At 41.9% G+C, this 19,319-nt stretch overlaps 1 long non-coding RNA gene across 1 annotated transcript in view; it reads left to right on the top strand.

Moving 5' to 3' along the window:
• The first annotated feature begins 274 nt into the window (after positions 1-274).
• The window catches only part of LOC134957959 (uncharacterized), a 75,180-nt gene continuing 56,135 nt past the window's right edge, over positions 275-19,319 (top strand). The window contains exon 1 of the long non-coding RNA XR_010186821.1: positions 275-331. This is a non-coding gene — a long non-coding RNA (uncharacterized LOC134957959). The remainder of the gene's footprint in view (positions 332-19,319) is intronic.

The following is a 19,319-nucleotide window of genomic DNA, read 5'->3' as shown; positions in this document are numbered from 1 at the left end:
ATTGCGAATAGTTATTCGCAAAGGCAGATTAAAGGTATATTTGTGTTTATTATGTACTTGGTATGCGGTGGGAATCCAGATCTGACCAGCTGTACACACCCCTGGATCAAGGCTTCGCCCATCTCTTCAAACCGACCAATGACCTCTCCTGTACTGTAAACGACCATCCCTCCAACCAATCGGTGGAGAGCATACAACCCCATTGTATTGTATTTTGGGCAAGGGTATATAAACCTTGCACCTGGGCCGCTTACTCTCTCTCTCTCTTGCTCTAAGGTCATCTTGCCAGATCGACTAGAGGACCGGATCCGGGTTGCGCAGGCGAACAAACGTATGTATCATTGGGTGTGACTCTCTCTCTGTGATTGAATTGTATTGTGTTGTACCATTTATATTTTAACTTATTGTAATCCCCTTTTACAAATATATTATTACTTGTTGCTGCTTTGGACCACAACATACAATCAAATACTGTTGTCGCATTTAGTTTCTGCTGAGCGTTTGTATAGTGTAATTGCCACACCTAGAGCTGCCTCGTGCTCTCAGCGTGTCGGTCTGTGTGTATGCACTGAGTGTAAGCTGCACGGCTATTCCGGCGTGTGTACGCAAAGTGCGTGCACAGTACGGGACTATGTATGCTAACTGGGGACAGAGTACGTAGGTAAAGGATTTATTACAGCGGCCGCAGCGGCTTCAGTTACAGTGTGCAATAGGGGTTAGTGGCTGCTTTCCAAGGAGTCTATCGAACTTCTCAAAGGGAAGCATCAGGGCGTTTAAGCGCCTGTATAAGCGAGTCTGGAGAAACTCCCTTTAATAAATTTGATAACAGTTGTCCTGTTTTATTTCCAAAACGGTGAAACCTATGATTTTTATGGAAGGCATGTCTATCTCCTAAGGTTTTTAAAGTGGCCTCAAAGTGGGTTCTAGCTGCAAGGTAGAGACGTCTGGAGGATAATGTGGGTTTCGTCTTAAAAATAGTATAAGTCTCAGTCAATGCCTGTTGGGCTAATTTAAAAGTGGTAGCAAACTGCTTTTTGTGGCAAGATACAAATTCTATTATACGACCTCGAAGAACAGCTTTTGCGGCCTGCCAAAAAAAGTTGAGGGTCAGTTAGAGCCATGTCAGCATTTTTCTTTTGAAAGTCCTCCCAAAACACTATCAATTGTTCACTAAAGGAAACAGAGGAGGCAAAATCAGTAGGAAATCGCCACCTCCTAAAAGCACCCACATACAGAGAAGTAGAAAATTCTACCCAAACCAAAGAATGATCAGAGATGGCCATAGGTTCTATACTAGTCTGCACCGAACTGGGGATTAAAGAATCAGACAATAGGAGGAAGTCTATACGTGACAATGTATGATGAGCGGCAGAGAGACATGTAAATTCCTTCTCCATAGGGTGAAAGAATCTCCACACATCAGTAGTCTTCAATTGTTGCATTATATATGGAATACCAAGCTTGGGGGGATCTCGAGTGTGTGGAAGAATTAGTATCCAGTATTTTCGAGGATATCATATTGAAATCCCCGCCTATAATTAACGGCATAGATGAATACGGGAGAAATTTTGAAATGAGTAGGCGGATAAATTGTTTAGAGTACTTATTGGGGGCATAAACAGCACAGAAAACATCTCTCATATTATAAACATAATTTTCCAGTACTATAAACCGGCCTTCTGGGTCTGGGACAGATGTTATTATCTGGATCGAGAGTCGGGATCTGGCTAGAATCATAACACCTCTAGCTTTTGAGGAATAGGGGCCATCAGAAAGAACACGCCAGCCTAAAGTACCCAATTTTTGGGCTTCGGGGGAGAGGAGATGTGTTTCCTACAGGAGTACAAAATCTAGCTTCAATTAATTCAGGTACATAAGACATTTTTTTCTTTTGATCGGTGAGTGTATACCACCGACGTTCCAGGTCGCTACTTAAATCCATCTTATATTGAGAAACACAGACAGACTATATATAAAACAGTGTAATAATAATATCAATTCGTGAACAGAAAAGTAAGGAAATACTGGTGGGAACCTGAGGAAGGGGGAGGGGGACACATAAGACAACCAGACATACCCAGTCACACCAAAACAACACATAAACATATTAACAGTAAAACAAAAAACACAGTTTCAGAGAATTCCTTGCTTGGAAAACTCTAAATTCTCTCTTCAAGAGACTTCACTGCAGGCAAGGAAGGCCTTGCACTATGCAGCATGGAGGTACTCACTCCTAGCCACCACCACCACCTATCATAATCAAAAAGGGAGTACTGGTTACCCAAACATAAATATATGACCACAGGAAAGGAGAGAACAGTACGGAGACTGCCCCTGTCTGAAGACATGTCCAGAGTCAGACAAGGTGTACATGACGGCAAGACCACATCCAAAACATTAGCGAAAAATAAAATGACAAGGGCACTGCAGAAACAAACAGCTATCACGTGTAAATTGGAAAATTACACATTATCCATGAAATTTCTGGGTCAACAGTCAGTCAGCCTCATTCTCGGAACGATTTGCTTCGGAGATATATGCCTCTGCATCCTCAGGAACTGTGAAATCTTTAAATGAGGCACCTTCAAATACCCGCAATCTCGCTGGGTATAGCAAGGCGAAGTTACGCCCCGCTTGGGCCAATTTAGAACAGGTAGGGGAAAAAGCTTTACGCAGCCTGGTAAGCTCAGGGGAATAGTCTTGGAACACTAAGAGCCGAGATTCTTCCCAAATGAGATCCTTCTTCTTGCGTGATGCAGACCACAGGGCTTCTTTGTATAAGAAGTTGAGGCATCGAAACTGCACCGGTCTGGGTCTAGCAGAGGCAGAGGAAGACATATGCGCAGGACCCGTCCTGTGGGCCCTTTCCACAACTAAATCGGAACAAATGTCAGGTATCCCCAATAAATCAGGCAGGGTATTACGCAGAAAGTCATACAACGCGGGTCCTTTGATGGCTTCCGGAAGGCCAATCAGACGGAGGATGTTTTGCATCGATCTGTTCTCGAGATCGTCCAGCTTCGCCCTCACCATTGCATCAGAATCATGTAACTTGATCATTCCCTCCTTCATGTCAGCTATAGCTTGGAAATTTTCCCCAGCAGTGTGTTCAACATGAGAGATACGTTTAGCAAGTTGTTTACACTGACTCTTTATATCAGCAACTGCTTGTTGCAAAGCTGCAGCATGTGTTTGTGCTTGTTCCTGGAGCAGGGGCTGCACTGTCTCTCTCACTGCTTTAACTATATCTTGGTAGGACAGAGGGAGGTCAGGGGGCTGCTCAGCATTGGGAGGCTGTTTACCTGACCTTTTTGAAGCAGGTCCGTCAGCTTGTGGTCCAGAGGCAGGGTCCCCGGCATCAGGCTGAGTGGCAGGTGCAATTTTGGATGTGGACCCACGCTTAGGATTGGGCCGCGAACGGGCTGATTTCCCCGGCATCCCGGCCAGGAGCGATCCATACACAGGGGATCAACCTAAAGCAGGTATGGGGTGCTGTAAGGGGGTGTTTAGATGCCTGGAAATGGTGTGTAGCAGGGTAGATAGGTGGCTGGCACTGGAGCTGGCTCAGGGAGCTGCTACTCCATGCAGCACCAAACAGGAAGTCTCCATGGTGCAGAATTTTTTGAAAAATGAAAGGGGCGTGCAGGAGATGCTGTCAGTGGGCTGAAAAATTTTGGGCCACTTTCTACATTCAGCGACTGCGTGCTGGAGACTGGAGCACCAGCAAACACTCTTGAACCTGCCCTGCCATCACCTGAAGCAAGAGGTAGTAACGAGGTGGAATTCAACACTCTATATGCTTCAGAGGATGGAGGAGCAGCAAATGGCCATTCAAGCCTATACATCCACCTATAACATAGGCAAAGGAGGGGGAATGTACCTAACTCAAGCACAGTGGAGAATGATTTCCGTGTTGTGCAAGGTTCTCCAACCCTTCGAACTTGCCACACGTGAAGTCAGTTCAGACACTGCCAGCTTGAGTCAAGTCATTCCCCTCATCAGGCTTTTGAAAAAACAGCTGTAGAAATTGAAGGAGGAGCTAAAATGGAGCGATTACACTAAGTATGTGGGACTTGTGGATGGAGCCCTTCATTCCCTTTGCCAGGATTCAAGGGTGGTCAATCTGTTGAAATCAGATCACTACATTTTGGCCACCATGCTCGATCCTAGGTTTAAAGCCTACGTTGTATCTCTCTTTCCGGCGGACACAAGTCTGCAGAGGTGCAAAGACCTTCTGGTGAGAAAATTGTGGCTGTGAGTAAAAAACAAACATTTTCTAGCCGACCCACTGGCGATGATGCAGGGTAGGCAAGAGCAAGTGCTGACATATGGCCTGGATTGAAGGAGCTGCCAACAATTACTGACATGTCTACTGTCACTGCATATGATGCTGTCACCATTGAAAGAAGGGTGAATGATTATATTGGTGACAGCATCCAAGTAGGCATGTCAGAAGTACATATTTTACTGGCAGGAAAAAGAGGCAATTTGGCTCTTAGCTGCCTCACCTCTGGTTTCTCCCTTACAGTCTCTAGAGGGGGGTTTCCAAATGCAATCTACAATATGTCACTCTGCGGGACATTGGAGCAAGTGTGGGAATTTGGGGGAGTCCTGGTCTTTTTATACACTGGATAGTGTATGAAATACATCTGATATAATAAAAGGCTAATGCTACTCGCCACCTCTATGGGGGAAAGTCAAGTGTTTTGCGTGCCGGCAGCCACTAGATGGCGTCTGACAGAGAAATTCAAGTGTTTCTCCATTTGGGCACACACAGTGGCCGATGCTGACATTGCTGTTACGTTGTTCCATCATTTTGCTGGGCTGGTAACTAGTTATTAATAATTAACACTATAGATGGTCTATAGTATAGGCTGTATCAAACATATTTAACTAACATAAATGACATAAGTGGTCAAGAAAAGGTTAAACAGAAAGAAAGAAAGAAAGAAAGAAAGAAAGAAAGAAAGAAAGAAAGAAAGAAAGAAAGAAAGACATTAACATAATAGAACCAGTAGGAGACAGAACTGCACGTTCTAAGCACACATTCTCCCACCTCATGGTAAGGCTTCTGTCTCTTTAGCTACTCTCTGGTCTAGCACACTGCTGAGCACTCAGATCCACACATACAGCAAACTTTGTAGAAGAAGCTACAAAGCAGACATTTTCCTACCTCATTATAAAGGTATATACACACTAGTAGATTTTGAGCCCAAAGTAGCTCACTTTTGGCGTGTTGAGCGAGCTACTTTGAGCTCAAAATCTCCTAGTGTGTATGGCCGGGCGATGAGGGGTGAGCGCTGATGCGCGCACCCCAGGGACATGCGGTGAGCTAAATGGCTCAGGAGGCAATGGCTAACCCCAGAGCCAGATTTACATGCAATATATGAGCCAAAGGGTACATCTGGGCATTATACACAGGTGCAGCATTATAAACTCCTGGAAATCTGGTGAGTTTTGTTCAGAGATGTGCGGAAAAGATAGACTTTTTACTCTGGAGTTTGGCCTATAAAATTTATTAGAATAATGCAAAGAAGATATTTCAAACAAATTATTAGTATTTTTCATATACTTTATTCAATCAAAACTCTGGTTTAAACGTAAGTATGACAGGAAAGGCTCTGCCTCACCCCACTGTACGTCACTGGCATCATCGCTGGCCACTGCCGTCCGTCGGCCTGTTATACAGGCCGAGTGAACCACTTTCCACAGTCTACTACTGTGGAAAGTGGTCCACCCTCATGAACATCGCTGGGCCGGGAGAGAATCGCTCAGTGTGTATGCACTGAGCGATTTTCCTGCCAGCAATATTCACATCATCGATTTGCATACACAATGGGCAAAAATGCCCAGTATGTATGCACCTTAAGTCTTCTGTCTCTTCAGCTACTCTCTGGTCTAGCGCACCAATTGAGCGCATCAAATCCACAAATACAGCAAAATTGTAGAAGAATATGCCATACTGTTGCAACAGCTCTGGCAATCGCATTATGGGCCTCATTCCGAGTTGATTGCTTGCTGGCTAGTTTTGGCAGCCGTGCAAACGCATTGTCACCGCCCACGGGGGAGTGTATTTTAGCTTTGCAGGAGTGCAGCAGAGCGCCTGCAGAAACATTTTGTGCAAAACAAAACCAGCCCTGTAGTTACTTATCGTGTGCATTGATTCCAACGATGGATGGACGGCTTTTGACGTCACACACCCACTCAGCGAACGCCCAGCCACGCCTGCGTTTTACCAAACACTCCCTGAAAACGGTCAGTTGACACCCAGAAACGCCCACTTTATGTCAATCTTCTTGCATTCAGCCATGCGAAAAGAATCTTCGTTAGAACCATAGCAAAAGCACAAAGCGATTTATACCCGTACGACGCACGTGCGCATTGCGGTGCATACGCATGCGCAGAAATGCTGAATTTTTTTGCCTGATCGCTGCGCTGCGAACAACGGCAGCTAGCGATCAACTCGGAATGACCCCCTATATACAATCGCTTTTGTGGTCAAAATATGAGCTGCTGTCCAAAAGCAGGAGGGTTTCTGGGTAACCCTGCATTTGCATATGGTTTTGACTATAAAACTGATTAGAATAATACAAAGATGATATTTATGAGTTATGAATTTCTTCTTTGTATTCTAATACATTTTTTAGTTAAAACTATGGAGTATACTATAGAATGACAGGTAAGACTCTGCCTCCCCTGCCCACCCTGTCTGCACGTCACTGTAATACACACAGGAACTGCGCAGATGGAGTGTCCAAAAATTCTAACTGAGCCATAGTATGATATATGTCCCACTACCTGCAGTTATCTCCTGATAACAGGATGGGATAGGGTGCTGGCATTCTCTCTCACCGAGGACACTAATATGTCTAGTTACGGCTCTGACACTAGAGGAGCTATAAAGGGACAAAGTTTATATAAGGATCTATGGTCTGCTAGACACACCTGCACACAGATTTTTTTTTTTTTCACTTAAATGTTTTTGATCACTGGAACATCAATATGAATAAAATCAGAGCCGGCCCTAACCAATATGATGCCCTAGGCAAGATTTTGGCTGGTGCCCCCTAGCACCACCGCTGGTTCCGCCTCTGACCTTGCACCCCTTTCCCAGCACCATCACCCCTCACCCATAGCAGTCCTCATTTTGGTATTTGTACCCCCTATATTTTAAATAGGAACAGTTCGCAAATTTGGTGCACAGCCCAAAAAGGGGGGTGTTTTTGCTGGCAAGAGGCATTGCCAAACAATAGTACCCCCAATTCCAATTACGCCACACAGTAGTGCAACATTATTCACATTTGATCATGCGAGAGTGTCCATAATTCATATTACATCCCACAGTAGTATCACTTTACCTTAAACGTTACTCCTCACAGTAAAGACCCTTATTCACATTACATCACACTGAATTGCTCCTTATTCACATTACACCACACCCTATTGCTCTTTATTCATATTAGACGACACAGTAGTGTCCTTTCTATAACGCAACGACACATAGTAGAGCACCTTATACACATAATGCCACACATTAGTAATGCATTTATACACATAATTCCACACAGTAATGTGCCTTACACATATGAGACACATTATTAATGTCCTTAAAAACATAATGCGCCTTACACATTATGACAACCTTTATTAATTCCCTTTTACACATAATGTCCCTTACTCATATGCCGTACATTATTAATGCCCTTATATACATAATGACACACATAGTGCCCCTTACACATTTGCTGCACATTATTAGTGCCCCTATACACATAATGACACACATACAGCAGTACCCTGTTACACATACGCCACACATTATTAATGCCCTTAAACACATAATGACACACATAGTGCCCCCTACACATGTTGCACATTATTAATGCATTTTTACATGACACACATAATGCTCCTTACACATATTCTGAACACTACTGCATAACCAACCCACTCACATGCACACAGCACTCACACTGCCACTAACACTGTGACCTCTGTCTATGCTTGGATACAGATGTGTCCTCATAAATTTTGCCTCAATGCTAACGTCGGGCACCTTTTTTATCATGAAAATGCATCTTATTTGCATTGCTATGTGGCTAGGATGCACAAGCAGCTTCTGCTGATTAAAATGATATGCAGCATGACTATATACTGTGTGAGACTGTGGCTGTATCTGCATATGAAATGCTACACACAGAATATAGGCATGCCGCATATCATTTTAATCAGCAGAAGGTTCTGATGCCCCTAGGCTTATCAAATGCCCTAGGTAATTGCCTAGTTTGCCTATGCCTATGGCCGGCTCTGAATAAAATAATATTACACTCTTATTTACGGTATCCAGTCTCTAGATTGACCACATTTAGGTCGACAATGTCAAGGTTGACCACTATTGGTCAACAGTAACTAGCTTGGCAGGGTTTCTAGGTTGATAGGGTCTCTAGGTCGAAATGTTCTAGGTCGACAGGTCAAAAGGTCGACATGAGTTTTTCACAATTATATTTCTTTTGTTGAACTTTTTTGTACTTAACGATACACGTGGACTACGATTGAGAATTGTAACCTTGTCCGAAGCATGGTGAGCGAAGCGAGCCATGTGAGGGGACACAGTGCACTAATTGGGGTTCCCGGTCACTGTACAGAGAAAACAACACCAACAAAAATTTAAAAAACTCATATCGAACTTTTGACCTGTCGACCTAGAAACCCTGTCGACCTAGAATCCCTGTCGACCAATAGTGGTCAACCTAGACACTGTCGTCCTAAGTGTGGTCAACCCTCCATACCACACCCCCTATTTACTTTGATGTTCCAGTGGTCAGTTATGCTCTTTAGAACCTATGGATGTTATTCAATTAACACTGTTAATTTTTCTTTTAAAAAAAAGGCTAAAAAAAAAAGGCTCATGGCGTATTTTTTGACTGATGGTCATTATTGGGCTATTCAATTAAAACCCCTTTTTTTCAGGACAAAAATGTCCCGTTATCTTGTGATAATACATGGGATCCGGGATAAGTATCCGGACTACATTAAAGTAGCAACAGTAAATTACCGCAGTTTGGCCCTCATTCCGAGTTGATCGCTCGTTAGCTGCTTTTAGCAGCAATGCAAACGCTAAGCCGCCGCCCTCTGGGAGTGTATTTTAGCTTAGCAGAAGTGCGAACGAATGGTTAGCAGAATAGTGCTGACATTTTTTCAAGCAGTTTCTGAGTAGCTGCAAACCTACTCCTACCTTGCGATCACTTCAGTCTGTTTAGTTCCTGTTTTGACGGCACAAACACGCCCTGCGTTCGGCCAGCCACTTCCCCGTTTCCCCAGGCACACCTGCGATTTTACCTGACACGCCTGCGTTTTTTAGCACACTCCCGGAAAACGGCCAGTTACCACCCAGAAACACCCACTTCCTGTCAATCATTCAACAATCAGCAGTGCGACCGAAAAGCGTCGCTAAACCTTGTGTGAAACTGCATAGTTTTTTGTGAAAGTACGTCACGCGTGCGCACTGCGGCCCGTACGCATGCGCACAAATGCGTTTTTTAGTCTGATCGCTGCGCTGCGAACAATGGCAGCTGGCGATCAACTTAGAATGACCCCCTTAATTGGATACCGGCTTGTCACTCTCTGTTTGAAATATTATGGGCCCGATTCTGAGTCACACACAGGGCCTGATTCAAGTTTGGAAGTAAAGCAAAAAAGCACACAACTGGGAAAAACCATGTAGAACGACAGGTGGGGCAGATGTAACATGTGCAGAGAGATTTCGTTTTGGATGGGGTGTGTTCAAACTGAAATCTAAATTGCAGTGTAAAAATAAAGCAGCCCAACATTTGTGGGCTAAATACAAAAGTAGCCAGTATTTACCCTGCACCAAAAAAAATACAAATGTATTTGCTCCCCTTGCATGGCAACATGGTTTGTTCCAGAAACAAAGTTACTTGATTTTTTTGCTTTACTTACAAACATGGCCCACAATCGACACATACTGCTGAAGTTCACGTAGTTCAGAGATTATTTGCAACTATGCATGCTTTCCCAGATAGGAGCAAGCATAGGAGGCCATGGTCTCATAGGGGGTAATTCAGACTTGATCGTAGATGTGCTAAATTTAGCACATCTACGATCACTTTCACAGACATGCAGGGGGACGCCCAGCACAGGGCTAGTCCGCCCCGCATGTCTGGCTCTGCCCCCACTGCACATGCACAGGCAAACGCAGGGGGGGGGGGTTCTGGTTGCTCGGAAACCCCCCTTCTCTTGGCTCAAATGTTGACAATACCAACGGTATATAATACGATTTACTAGAGCTGCTGCCACATCATGCAAGTTAAGAGAAAGAGCAGAGCTGCTACACATGCCCAGTGGTAGCGGCTTCTTCTATCAAGTTTGCGGTGTGTGGATCTGAGCACTCAGTCAGTGCACTGGACCAGAGAGTAGCTACCAGGAAGAAGAGACAGGAGCCTTATCATGAGGTGGAAGAACGTGTGCCTAGAGAGTGTAGTACTGGTTCCATTGTGTTTGCGTATTTATTTATTATAGTATTTATTATAGTATGTTTAAACTTTTTCATGACCACTTATCTTTATTTATATTATTTAAATGTTTGATACAGTCTGTACTATAGACCGTCTATAGTGTTACATATTAATTTAATACTGTATTCCATGTTCTGCAAAGTGGTAAACTGTGGATTACATTTGGAAACACCCCTCTAGAAATCCTGCGTTTGCCACTGACATGTACAAAAGCATTGCACGACGGCGATGCTTTTGTACCTGAAGAGTAGCTCCCTACCAGCGCAACTTCTGCGTGCTGGCAGGGAGCTACCCATCACTTTCCGGGTCGCAGCGGTTGCATGTGACATCATGCAGCTGCCGTTGCCCACCCCCCGCATGGTCCGGGTACGTCTGCGTTGCCCGGACCGCGCCCCCAAAATGGTGGCACAATGCCACCGGCCCACCCCCTCCCGCCCAGCTAATGCCTCTGCCTGTCAATTAGGCAGAAGCGATCACTGGGGTGAGATGCCGATTGCATATCTGGCATGCGCCGGCGCACTGCGGCGCCTGTACAGTTCAGACCTGATCGCCCACTGTGCATAAACGCACAGCAGCGATCAGGTCCGAATTAGCCCCATAGAGAATAAGGACCTAGCGATCCAATGTGAAGGGAGGTATTCTAAACTTCCAGGCATAGGGGGCTGGCAATGGTGCTTGTCAGTTGTTGTAGCCCATGGCTGGCAGGGGGCGTGTTAGTAAGAAAAGGTATCTAAGGGGCTGTTTATGTAGGACAAATCCTCTTTTGTCCAGGTTTTTTGGTGAGTACACAACTCTCCCTGCTTCTCTTTGTTGAAGGCCTCAGTCATTAATGGCTTGACTGAGTGCATTGCTGGAAATTAGCTCTAAACCCCTTTTTTAGTTTATATTTTGTAATTTGATTTACCTTTTCCGGCTATACCTTTTATAACATAGAATTTTAAGGTTTTGCTTATCTCTTACTCCCTTCTATCCTTGCCTACATTTTCCATTGTGTATTGTGTGCAGTGGGTTGCATTCTACAGTTAATTATTCCCATTTCTATTATTATCCTACTAATATTATTATGGTTTGCATCCTACTGTTAATTATTCCTACTTGTACTTGTATTGTTTGCAGTGGTTAGCATTCTACAGTAAATGTTGATCCCGTCCCCTCTTAGTCTCCTCTTTCCCAGCGTATACATGCCTAGCCTTGCAAGCCTTTCCTCGTATTCCAGCGTCTCCATCCTCTTAATTAGTTTGGTTGCCCGCCTCTGAACCTTTTCTAGTTCCAGAATATCCTTTTTGTAGTATGGTGCCCAAAATTGGGCACAGTATTCAAGATGAGGCCTCACTTGGGATTTATATAATGGGAGTATAACACTCTCATCCCTTGCATCAATTCCCTGCTTTATACATGCTAATACCTTGTTAGCCTTCATTGCTGCAATCCTACTTTGGGTACTGCTGCTAAGTTTGCTAGCAATGTGAACACCTAAGTCCTTTTCCAGTACAGAATCCCCTAATTTTACCCCATTTAGTATGTAGGTGTTATTTTTGTTCTTGCTACCAAAGTGCATAACCTTACACTTGTCTGTATTGAAGCACATTCTCCATTTTGCTGCCCATGCTTCCAGTTTAACTAAGTCCTTCTGGAGAGACTCAGCATCTCCCTCCATATTTATAACCTTACACAATTTGGTATCGTCTGAAAAAATTGACACCATGCTCTCTAGATCTACTGCTAGATTGTTAATGAAAATATTGAACAATAGTGGTCCAAGTACAGACCCTTGTGGCACACCACTTAGTACTTCAGTCCAATTAGAAAAAGTTCCATTTACCACAACGTGCTGCTCCCTATTATCTAACCAATTCCTGACCCAAGTGCATATTGAGCTCCCTAGCCCTAGTTCTTGTAACTTACAGATAAGTCTCATGTGTGGTACTGTGTTGAAAGCTTTAGCAAAGTCTAAAAAGATTACATCCACCTCCTTACCCTGATCAAGGTTCGCACTAACTGTTTAATAAAAGCCTATTAAGTTTGTTTGACATGATCTATCCTTCACAGATCCATGTTCCCCTTATTGACTTCAAGGAACTTCTGTATACTATTCCTTAGAAAACCACTAATTTCCCCACTATAGATGAAAGACTAACTGGTCTATAATTATCCAGTTCAGCTTTACTTCCCTTTTTGAATATCGGCACTACTTCCGCTATACGCCAGTCTTTGGGAGATATGCCTGATGTAAGTTGAGTCCTTGAAGATCAATAATAGCGTTCTTGGTAGTCCAGAGTGTTAGGGTAATAAGCTTACACCTCAACTATCATAGCATTAGTAGCCCTTCTGTCTTGGAGATTCAAAGTACTGGATACAGCCGGCTGGAGAGCAAGAAGTCACACTAAACAATTTTAAGTATAACACTGCTCTGTCCTGTGACAGAGAGAGCTTTTATTTATACCAAAAGAGAAGTGGGCTTTGACATGCCCTCCTATCACAGTGAAGTATAAAGTTAGCTAATCATATATATATTACAAGTTTCAGTGACATAGAAGGTAATACTCAGAAGACACAGTCCCAAACTATTCCTGGAGTCTGTCTTGTCAAAGAATGAGGCGATTGCTGAAGATCTCTATTTCTGTCATTCTCTGTCTCCTGGCTTCGCATTCTTATCTTGTAAAGTATTTAAGGAAACCACCTGTTGTCTCACACATACAATACAAGCAACGATCATCTTATAATATATTTAAAGGTTCATATATACAGTTTTTAGAATATAGTGAAACATTAATACAGCAAAAGCATTTTAATCAATATTACTCTTACAAACCCCTCTTTTGATTAAAATCTTACTCTGATCCTGCCTTACACATATTGTAATAGTAATAACCTGAGCACTTATGATACCTTATATCACCTCATATGTTATCATAAGGACCACATATGGATGGATGTCAACTGATCATTCAGAACCCATACTCCGATTAAACTATGACAACACTATTCCTTCTTAAACCATTAGGGGATGTGAGCAATACATACATACATGTACTTTTATTTCCCATGTTAGGTCTTTTGCATTTGCTAAATGTTTCTTCCTTTGTGCTCACAACAAGCGCTTTTTACTGGGGTCATACTTCTAGTAATCATTTTTCTGAAACTATAGGATAGATAACAGTTCCAAAGGATTAGCAGAATCAATAGTACTGTTACCCCTATCACTGGATGTATCAGAATGTTATATGCTTTAGAGAATGATGAAAATTTACCTGTAAATATATCCCACCAATGATGTTGTACGTTTCCCTTTAATTTTGCTGCTATTTCTGCTAATTTTTCTGCTCCTATAATTGTTTACATCTGAACGTGACAAGCTGAATAATCTACTTTCTCTAGATGTAGTACACATATTATTGTCTTGTTAATGGCATTGATAATACCTTGAACCTCTTTTGAGAACATCATTTGCCCCCCCCCCCGCCCCCGGTGTCACCTATTCTGTAATATCTCTAAACTAAGTATTGTTATTAACACGTAAAAAGGATTCATGGTGACTCGATCTTCACAGCCAGCTTTACGAGGCGTGTATTCAGGTCTCTTAGCTCAAGCTTGACTGCTGTAGGAGTAGTTAGCAGACCCTGAAATGGACCATCAAAGCGTGGTTCTAGTGCTTTCTTGATATCCACTTAGTATAGACCCAATCTCCTGGTTTGTAATGAACATCCTCCTACAATGGAGACAAGATCTGGAAGAGATGCAAACACTGTATTGTGTACATTAGTCATTTGTTTGCTTAACAAGGTAACATAAGTAGTCATATCTCCATGATTACGTCACATCTGCTGGGGAAAATAACATCCTGTCTTAGGTGCTGTCAGGAATAACACTTCATATGGTGTCAGTTTGTGTTTCTTATTGGGTGTGGTTCTAACTGAGTATAGGGCTATAGGTAGACACTAACCACGTTTTCTTTGTTTCTGCCATTTCTTGTATCTTTTTAAATTAAGGCTGCTATTCAGGTGTTCTACCCTGCCACTCGCTTCTGACCTGTGGAGGAGGTGTGTGAAATGCCTAACTGATACCCAAGTCCTGCATTATGTGTTGCATTATTTCTCCTATAAAATGAGTTCCTCTGTCTGATCAATTGTTTCTGGAACCCCATATCTGCAGACCACATCTTCCATTAGTTTCTTAGCTGTTCAGTTTTCCACTATTATACATGCTGTTGTGAGTGCATTTAGTTCAGCTTCTTGCGCAGAACAGTGTGGATGGAGTTCTTGGATCAGGACTTCATCCATTGTTGTTACTGCATAATCTGTACATGGTGACCCTTCATGATAATACCTGGATCCATCCATAAACAGGGTAAGATCTGCACTGTCCAATACCAGTTCAATAACATTATCAAGAGGATACATCTCTGATTTCATAAGTTCAAAACAATCAAGATGACATTTTTTTTTTTTTTTTGAGTGTTGGATTTCCGGAGTTTGCTGTACCTTCTATATCTTCATCATATAGTTCATCAGATAATGTGTACTTTCTCCCCTCTTTTGAATCCTCTACTGGTAACAATGTAGCAGGATTCAATATCGTACAACGTGAAATGGTGACATTCGTAGGACTCAACAGCACTACTTCGTATTTGGTTAATCTAGCTGCTGAGAGATGTTTGGTTCTTGCTTGATTCAGAATTTCTGTAACTGCATGCAGTACCTGTATTGTTAAGGGGTGGTTAAGCACAATGTCTGAAGTCTTCTCTTTAAGTTTCAGGTGGACAGGTTGTACTGTCAATAATCCAACATCCGTCTTTCCTTTAGACCAGACTTTGGATGGTACCTGGTCTAGCCATTCTGGAAGTTGATCACCTTGTGACTTCTGTTCTTCCATCAACTTTGTAGCAGCTAGTACAGCTTGTTGAAGCTTGTCGCTTGTTCTTGTGGATAATGTTATTTCTTTACTTGTATACTGTACTGTGGCTTGAATGGTTGATAACACATTGGTTCCAAATAAATTGACTTGACAGTCTTTAGAGATGAGGAACTGCACAGGTACTAAAATGACTTCTTGTCCCACACTGATTTTGCAGGATTGCTTTTCTTTAGAGGGACTGTTGTACTTGCCATTCCTGTTCCCAATATAGTTTCTTTTGCTTGCAGTTTTGTTGGTTCCTCCTGTTATCTTAATATAGTTAATCTTGCTCTGGTATCTATAATACAGTCCAATTGTTCCCCTCCCGGTAGGGTAAGTGTGGTTGTTACTTTGGGTCCAGGAGAGTCAATTACTTGGACCGAAAGGTACAGTTCTGGAGCGCCTGTTTCCTATGGGCTGGCTTCAGAGGCCCCCCTGTTCTGAGCCCATGTCTTGTATTTGGAACATTCCTTCCTCATATGTCCTTGTTCATTGCTGAAGAAACACAAACCCTTCATCTTAGCTTCTTCTAAAGAGACTTTCCTTTGGGGCTTCTTTCCTGTGTTTCTGGACATCTGTTACTTGGATCTTGTTCCTGTTTCTTGCATTACATGGACAGTTATTCTGGGTACAGAGCTCTTTACTTTCTGTTTTCTTTTCTTATCTTCTTGTCTTTCTTCTATGGCCTCTAAGACTTGTAGGAGTGATTCCATGGTTAAGGTAGAGGCTTCTGGTCTAACCTGGAACAATTCTCCTCTCAGGGCTTCTGTGAGACCATTTAAGAAATGTGTTTTCAAAAGTCTTTCATGTTGGGCATTGGCCACATCAAATCCTCCATCTATATGTCCTTGATGCACCATATCATGGTACTGTCTGACAGTCTGACCACTCTTCTGTTTAACATCTGGAAATGCAGGTACTCTGTCTCTTTGCTGGTTACACCAGTGTTCTAATCTGTGCATGTACTGTTCCCCGCTTATCTTTGTCCTCTGTGCATCTTCTGCTAGTGGAGCTACTATGTTTGCAGCTGCTCCTGCTGGATATCCTCTTATTTCAGCTTCAGCTGATGAACCCAATAACACTGAGTTTAGTTCTTGAAGATCTATCCAAGATCCTGTCCAAACAAAATCTATTCTCTTCATATAATTCAAATATGCAATTGGACGCTTGCGTGGGTCTGGAGCTTTAGAAATTATGTCATTCATGTTTGATGCAGCCCATGGTCTGTGGTGTTCCTGTTGTCTAACAAAATTTCCTGCTAGTCCCGTGGCATCAAGGTCTCTAGTGATTTGTACAGATACTGGGTATGCCGTGATAGTCTCTTCAGGATATGGTGGTGGCTGCATCTGATAAAACATCTGGACATGTGGTGCACAGGTATTACATGGACATGGTGTACTAAGGACCCCTGATTGCATTTTCTTACACTGTTCTCTATGTATAATCCTTGTCCCAATAGTCTGGGGACTATTTGCCAGAAACGGGTTGTTCTTAGAGATTATGGATGTGTTCTGGCTATTGTTACAGTGTGGTTCGTTGGGGGGTACCCAATTGTCACAAAAGGGGTAATGTTCATATCCTTCAGGTATACATTGGTGACATTGTGGACACTTTCTCTGTCTCAATTGCTTTTGCAGATCTGGATATATTGGATTGTATGGTTCTGAAGAAACTGTATACCACTTGCCATCTCTTTTCTTCAGTACCACATTAGGTTCTCGTGAGTGTAAGGGTGCTGCAGGTGTAGTCAGGGTTGGTGCTGTGTTAGGTACAAATAGTGGTGGTACCTGAGTCAATGGTGTCACTTGTGGTGGTGGGTTTACTACTGGTGTTGGTACTGGTATGTCCCATGCTATGTCTTCTAAAAATTCTGGTTCTTTTTTTGGGCAGATTTTCTGTTGCTACTCTTTTCCACATTTCTACTTGATGTTTATTTTCTTTCTTTTCTATCCAAACATTCTGTTCCTAAAAAAATATTTCCCATCTCTTGAAATCTAGAGTTCCCTGAGGGGGAAATCCTGCCCTTTTGAATACTTTTTGTATTCCCTTAATGGCTTCAGGACCTTCCTTTTGTCTGACTATCTCAATGGGAGTCTTGGGCGCTAGGTCCGCCATACCCTTGCTCCCCTGTGCCCCCATATGGGTTACTGGTCACAGTTACCTTAGTGCCCCCGTATGAGTTCCCGGTCACAGATACTTTATGTATAGTCTGACCCTTTCAAGGTCCTTATATTCCCCCCTCTCTAGATTAAATTACCTTATATACTGCAACTCCTATTACCTCCTGTATTATTTTGTAAAGACAAATATTTGTCCTGCTTTTGCTCCTATACCTCTTTTATTCATGGGCAAATTTAACACCAGTGATACCCAAATAATGCCTTGTCATTTCTTTAGATAATTGTGGTCTGGTGCATGTGTTCCCTGACTAATATCCGTCAATAAGTTATGAATATACTACTGGATATTCGGAGGTGCTACCAGAGACAAAATTAGTTGAACAGTAGAAGAGAAAAGAATGTCTCTTTGTTGGTGCACATATAATAATTAAAAATTAACTTTTAATAAATTCATAAAAAAAATGTCCAATAACGAAATAAAAAACAATATAACAAGAATATATGTATCATACATACTTGTCAGTGGATAAAGTACTTAATAAAGTGAATTTTAAAAATCAAGGCTTGCTACCTGTATCATGTATTTATTTATCAAATAGTTTGAATGTATTACTATAGATCAGAGTCCAAATATCAATCTGATTGAACCGTTATGTGTGGAGAAAGAGGGTATTAACAACCATCAACTAAATGTTCCATAATCACCCCAAGAATAATTATTCAATGTTCACATATAATGTGTCAATATATATTGTAGTCTGCCTGGTGATTATTTACCTCCATTATACTGAGCTCATACATATATATATATAGATTATTCATACTATATAGATCACATTCATGTAATCTCTAAGTGAGAGCCTGCTATCTATGACAGTTATATCTTTATAGACTCCTTAATGTACCATCTATTCAGTAGTGTTTACAGTTGTCACAAATTAATACAAGTGTAATTATGCCATCTGTTCAGTAATAGCTGAAGTTGTTACAGATTGATACAAATATGACTATTTATCAGAATCACTGAGTACTCCCTCCAGTTACATTTTCATAAGCTCACTAAATTACTTATGAATTGAGTTTTTGATTCATAATCCAAACTTATATAATGCAAAAGAAAATTAAATTGTCACTGGTGGTTGAACCTTTATATGCTCCTTAATGTGTCATCCATTCAGTAGTGGTTATACTCATAACCTATAGATATGAATGTGACTGTTGGAAGAGACAGCTGAGTGTATTCACTATAGCTATTTATGAATTGTAATAAATTCCCATAACTTCAGTATGTAATACCCCAGTAGATCTCATAATATGTCTGATGGTTTTATTATAAGGTATTTGACAGATTCCCTCATTAATATAGTGAGAAAACCTTTCAATAGTGCAGCCTTATAAGTTCTCTACTGAATTCATACACATAAGTCATTCATGTTCAAAGAGTCTGTGCGTCTACTATTTCTGATACTCTGAACTTCAGGGTATCCTCTTAAAAATTAATGTTTCCTATATATGTATGTATATCTGATGCAACAGGTATATAGGGCTGGACTATAGGACACATACTATGTTTCTATACAGAAATAAAACTTACTGGATAGTATGTGATCACCTTACACCAATCTTATCCTACAACTTGTGACAGATATTTTCTACTGAGATGTGTTCCTACATTTTTTTATGCTACAAAGACTGAACATTTAAGCAAAAACAAACAAATGCAGTTCTAACATAAATCTGTCAATCTAGACATATAACACAAATGTCATAC

Source organism: Pseudophryne corroboree, chromosome 1, assembly GCF_028390025.1.
Source record: "Pseudophryne corroboree isolate aPseCor3 chromosome 1, aPseCor3.hap2, whole genome shotgun sequence".
Taxonomy (NCBI): Eukaryota; Metazoa; Chordata; class Amphibia; order Anura; family Myobatrachidae; genus Pseudophryne; species Pseudophryne corroboree.
This window is presented reverse-complemented; position numbering and strand designations above follow the sequence as displayed.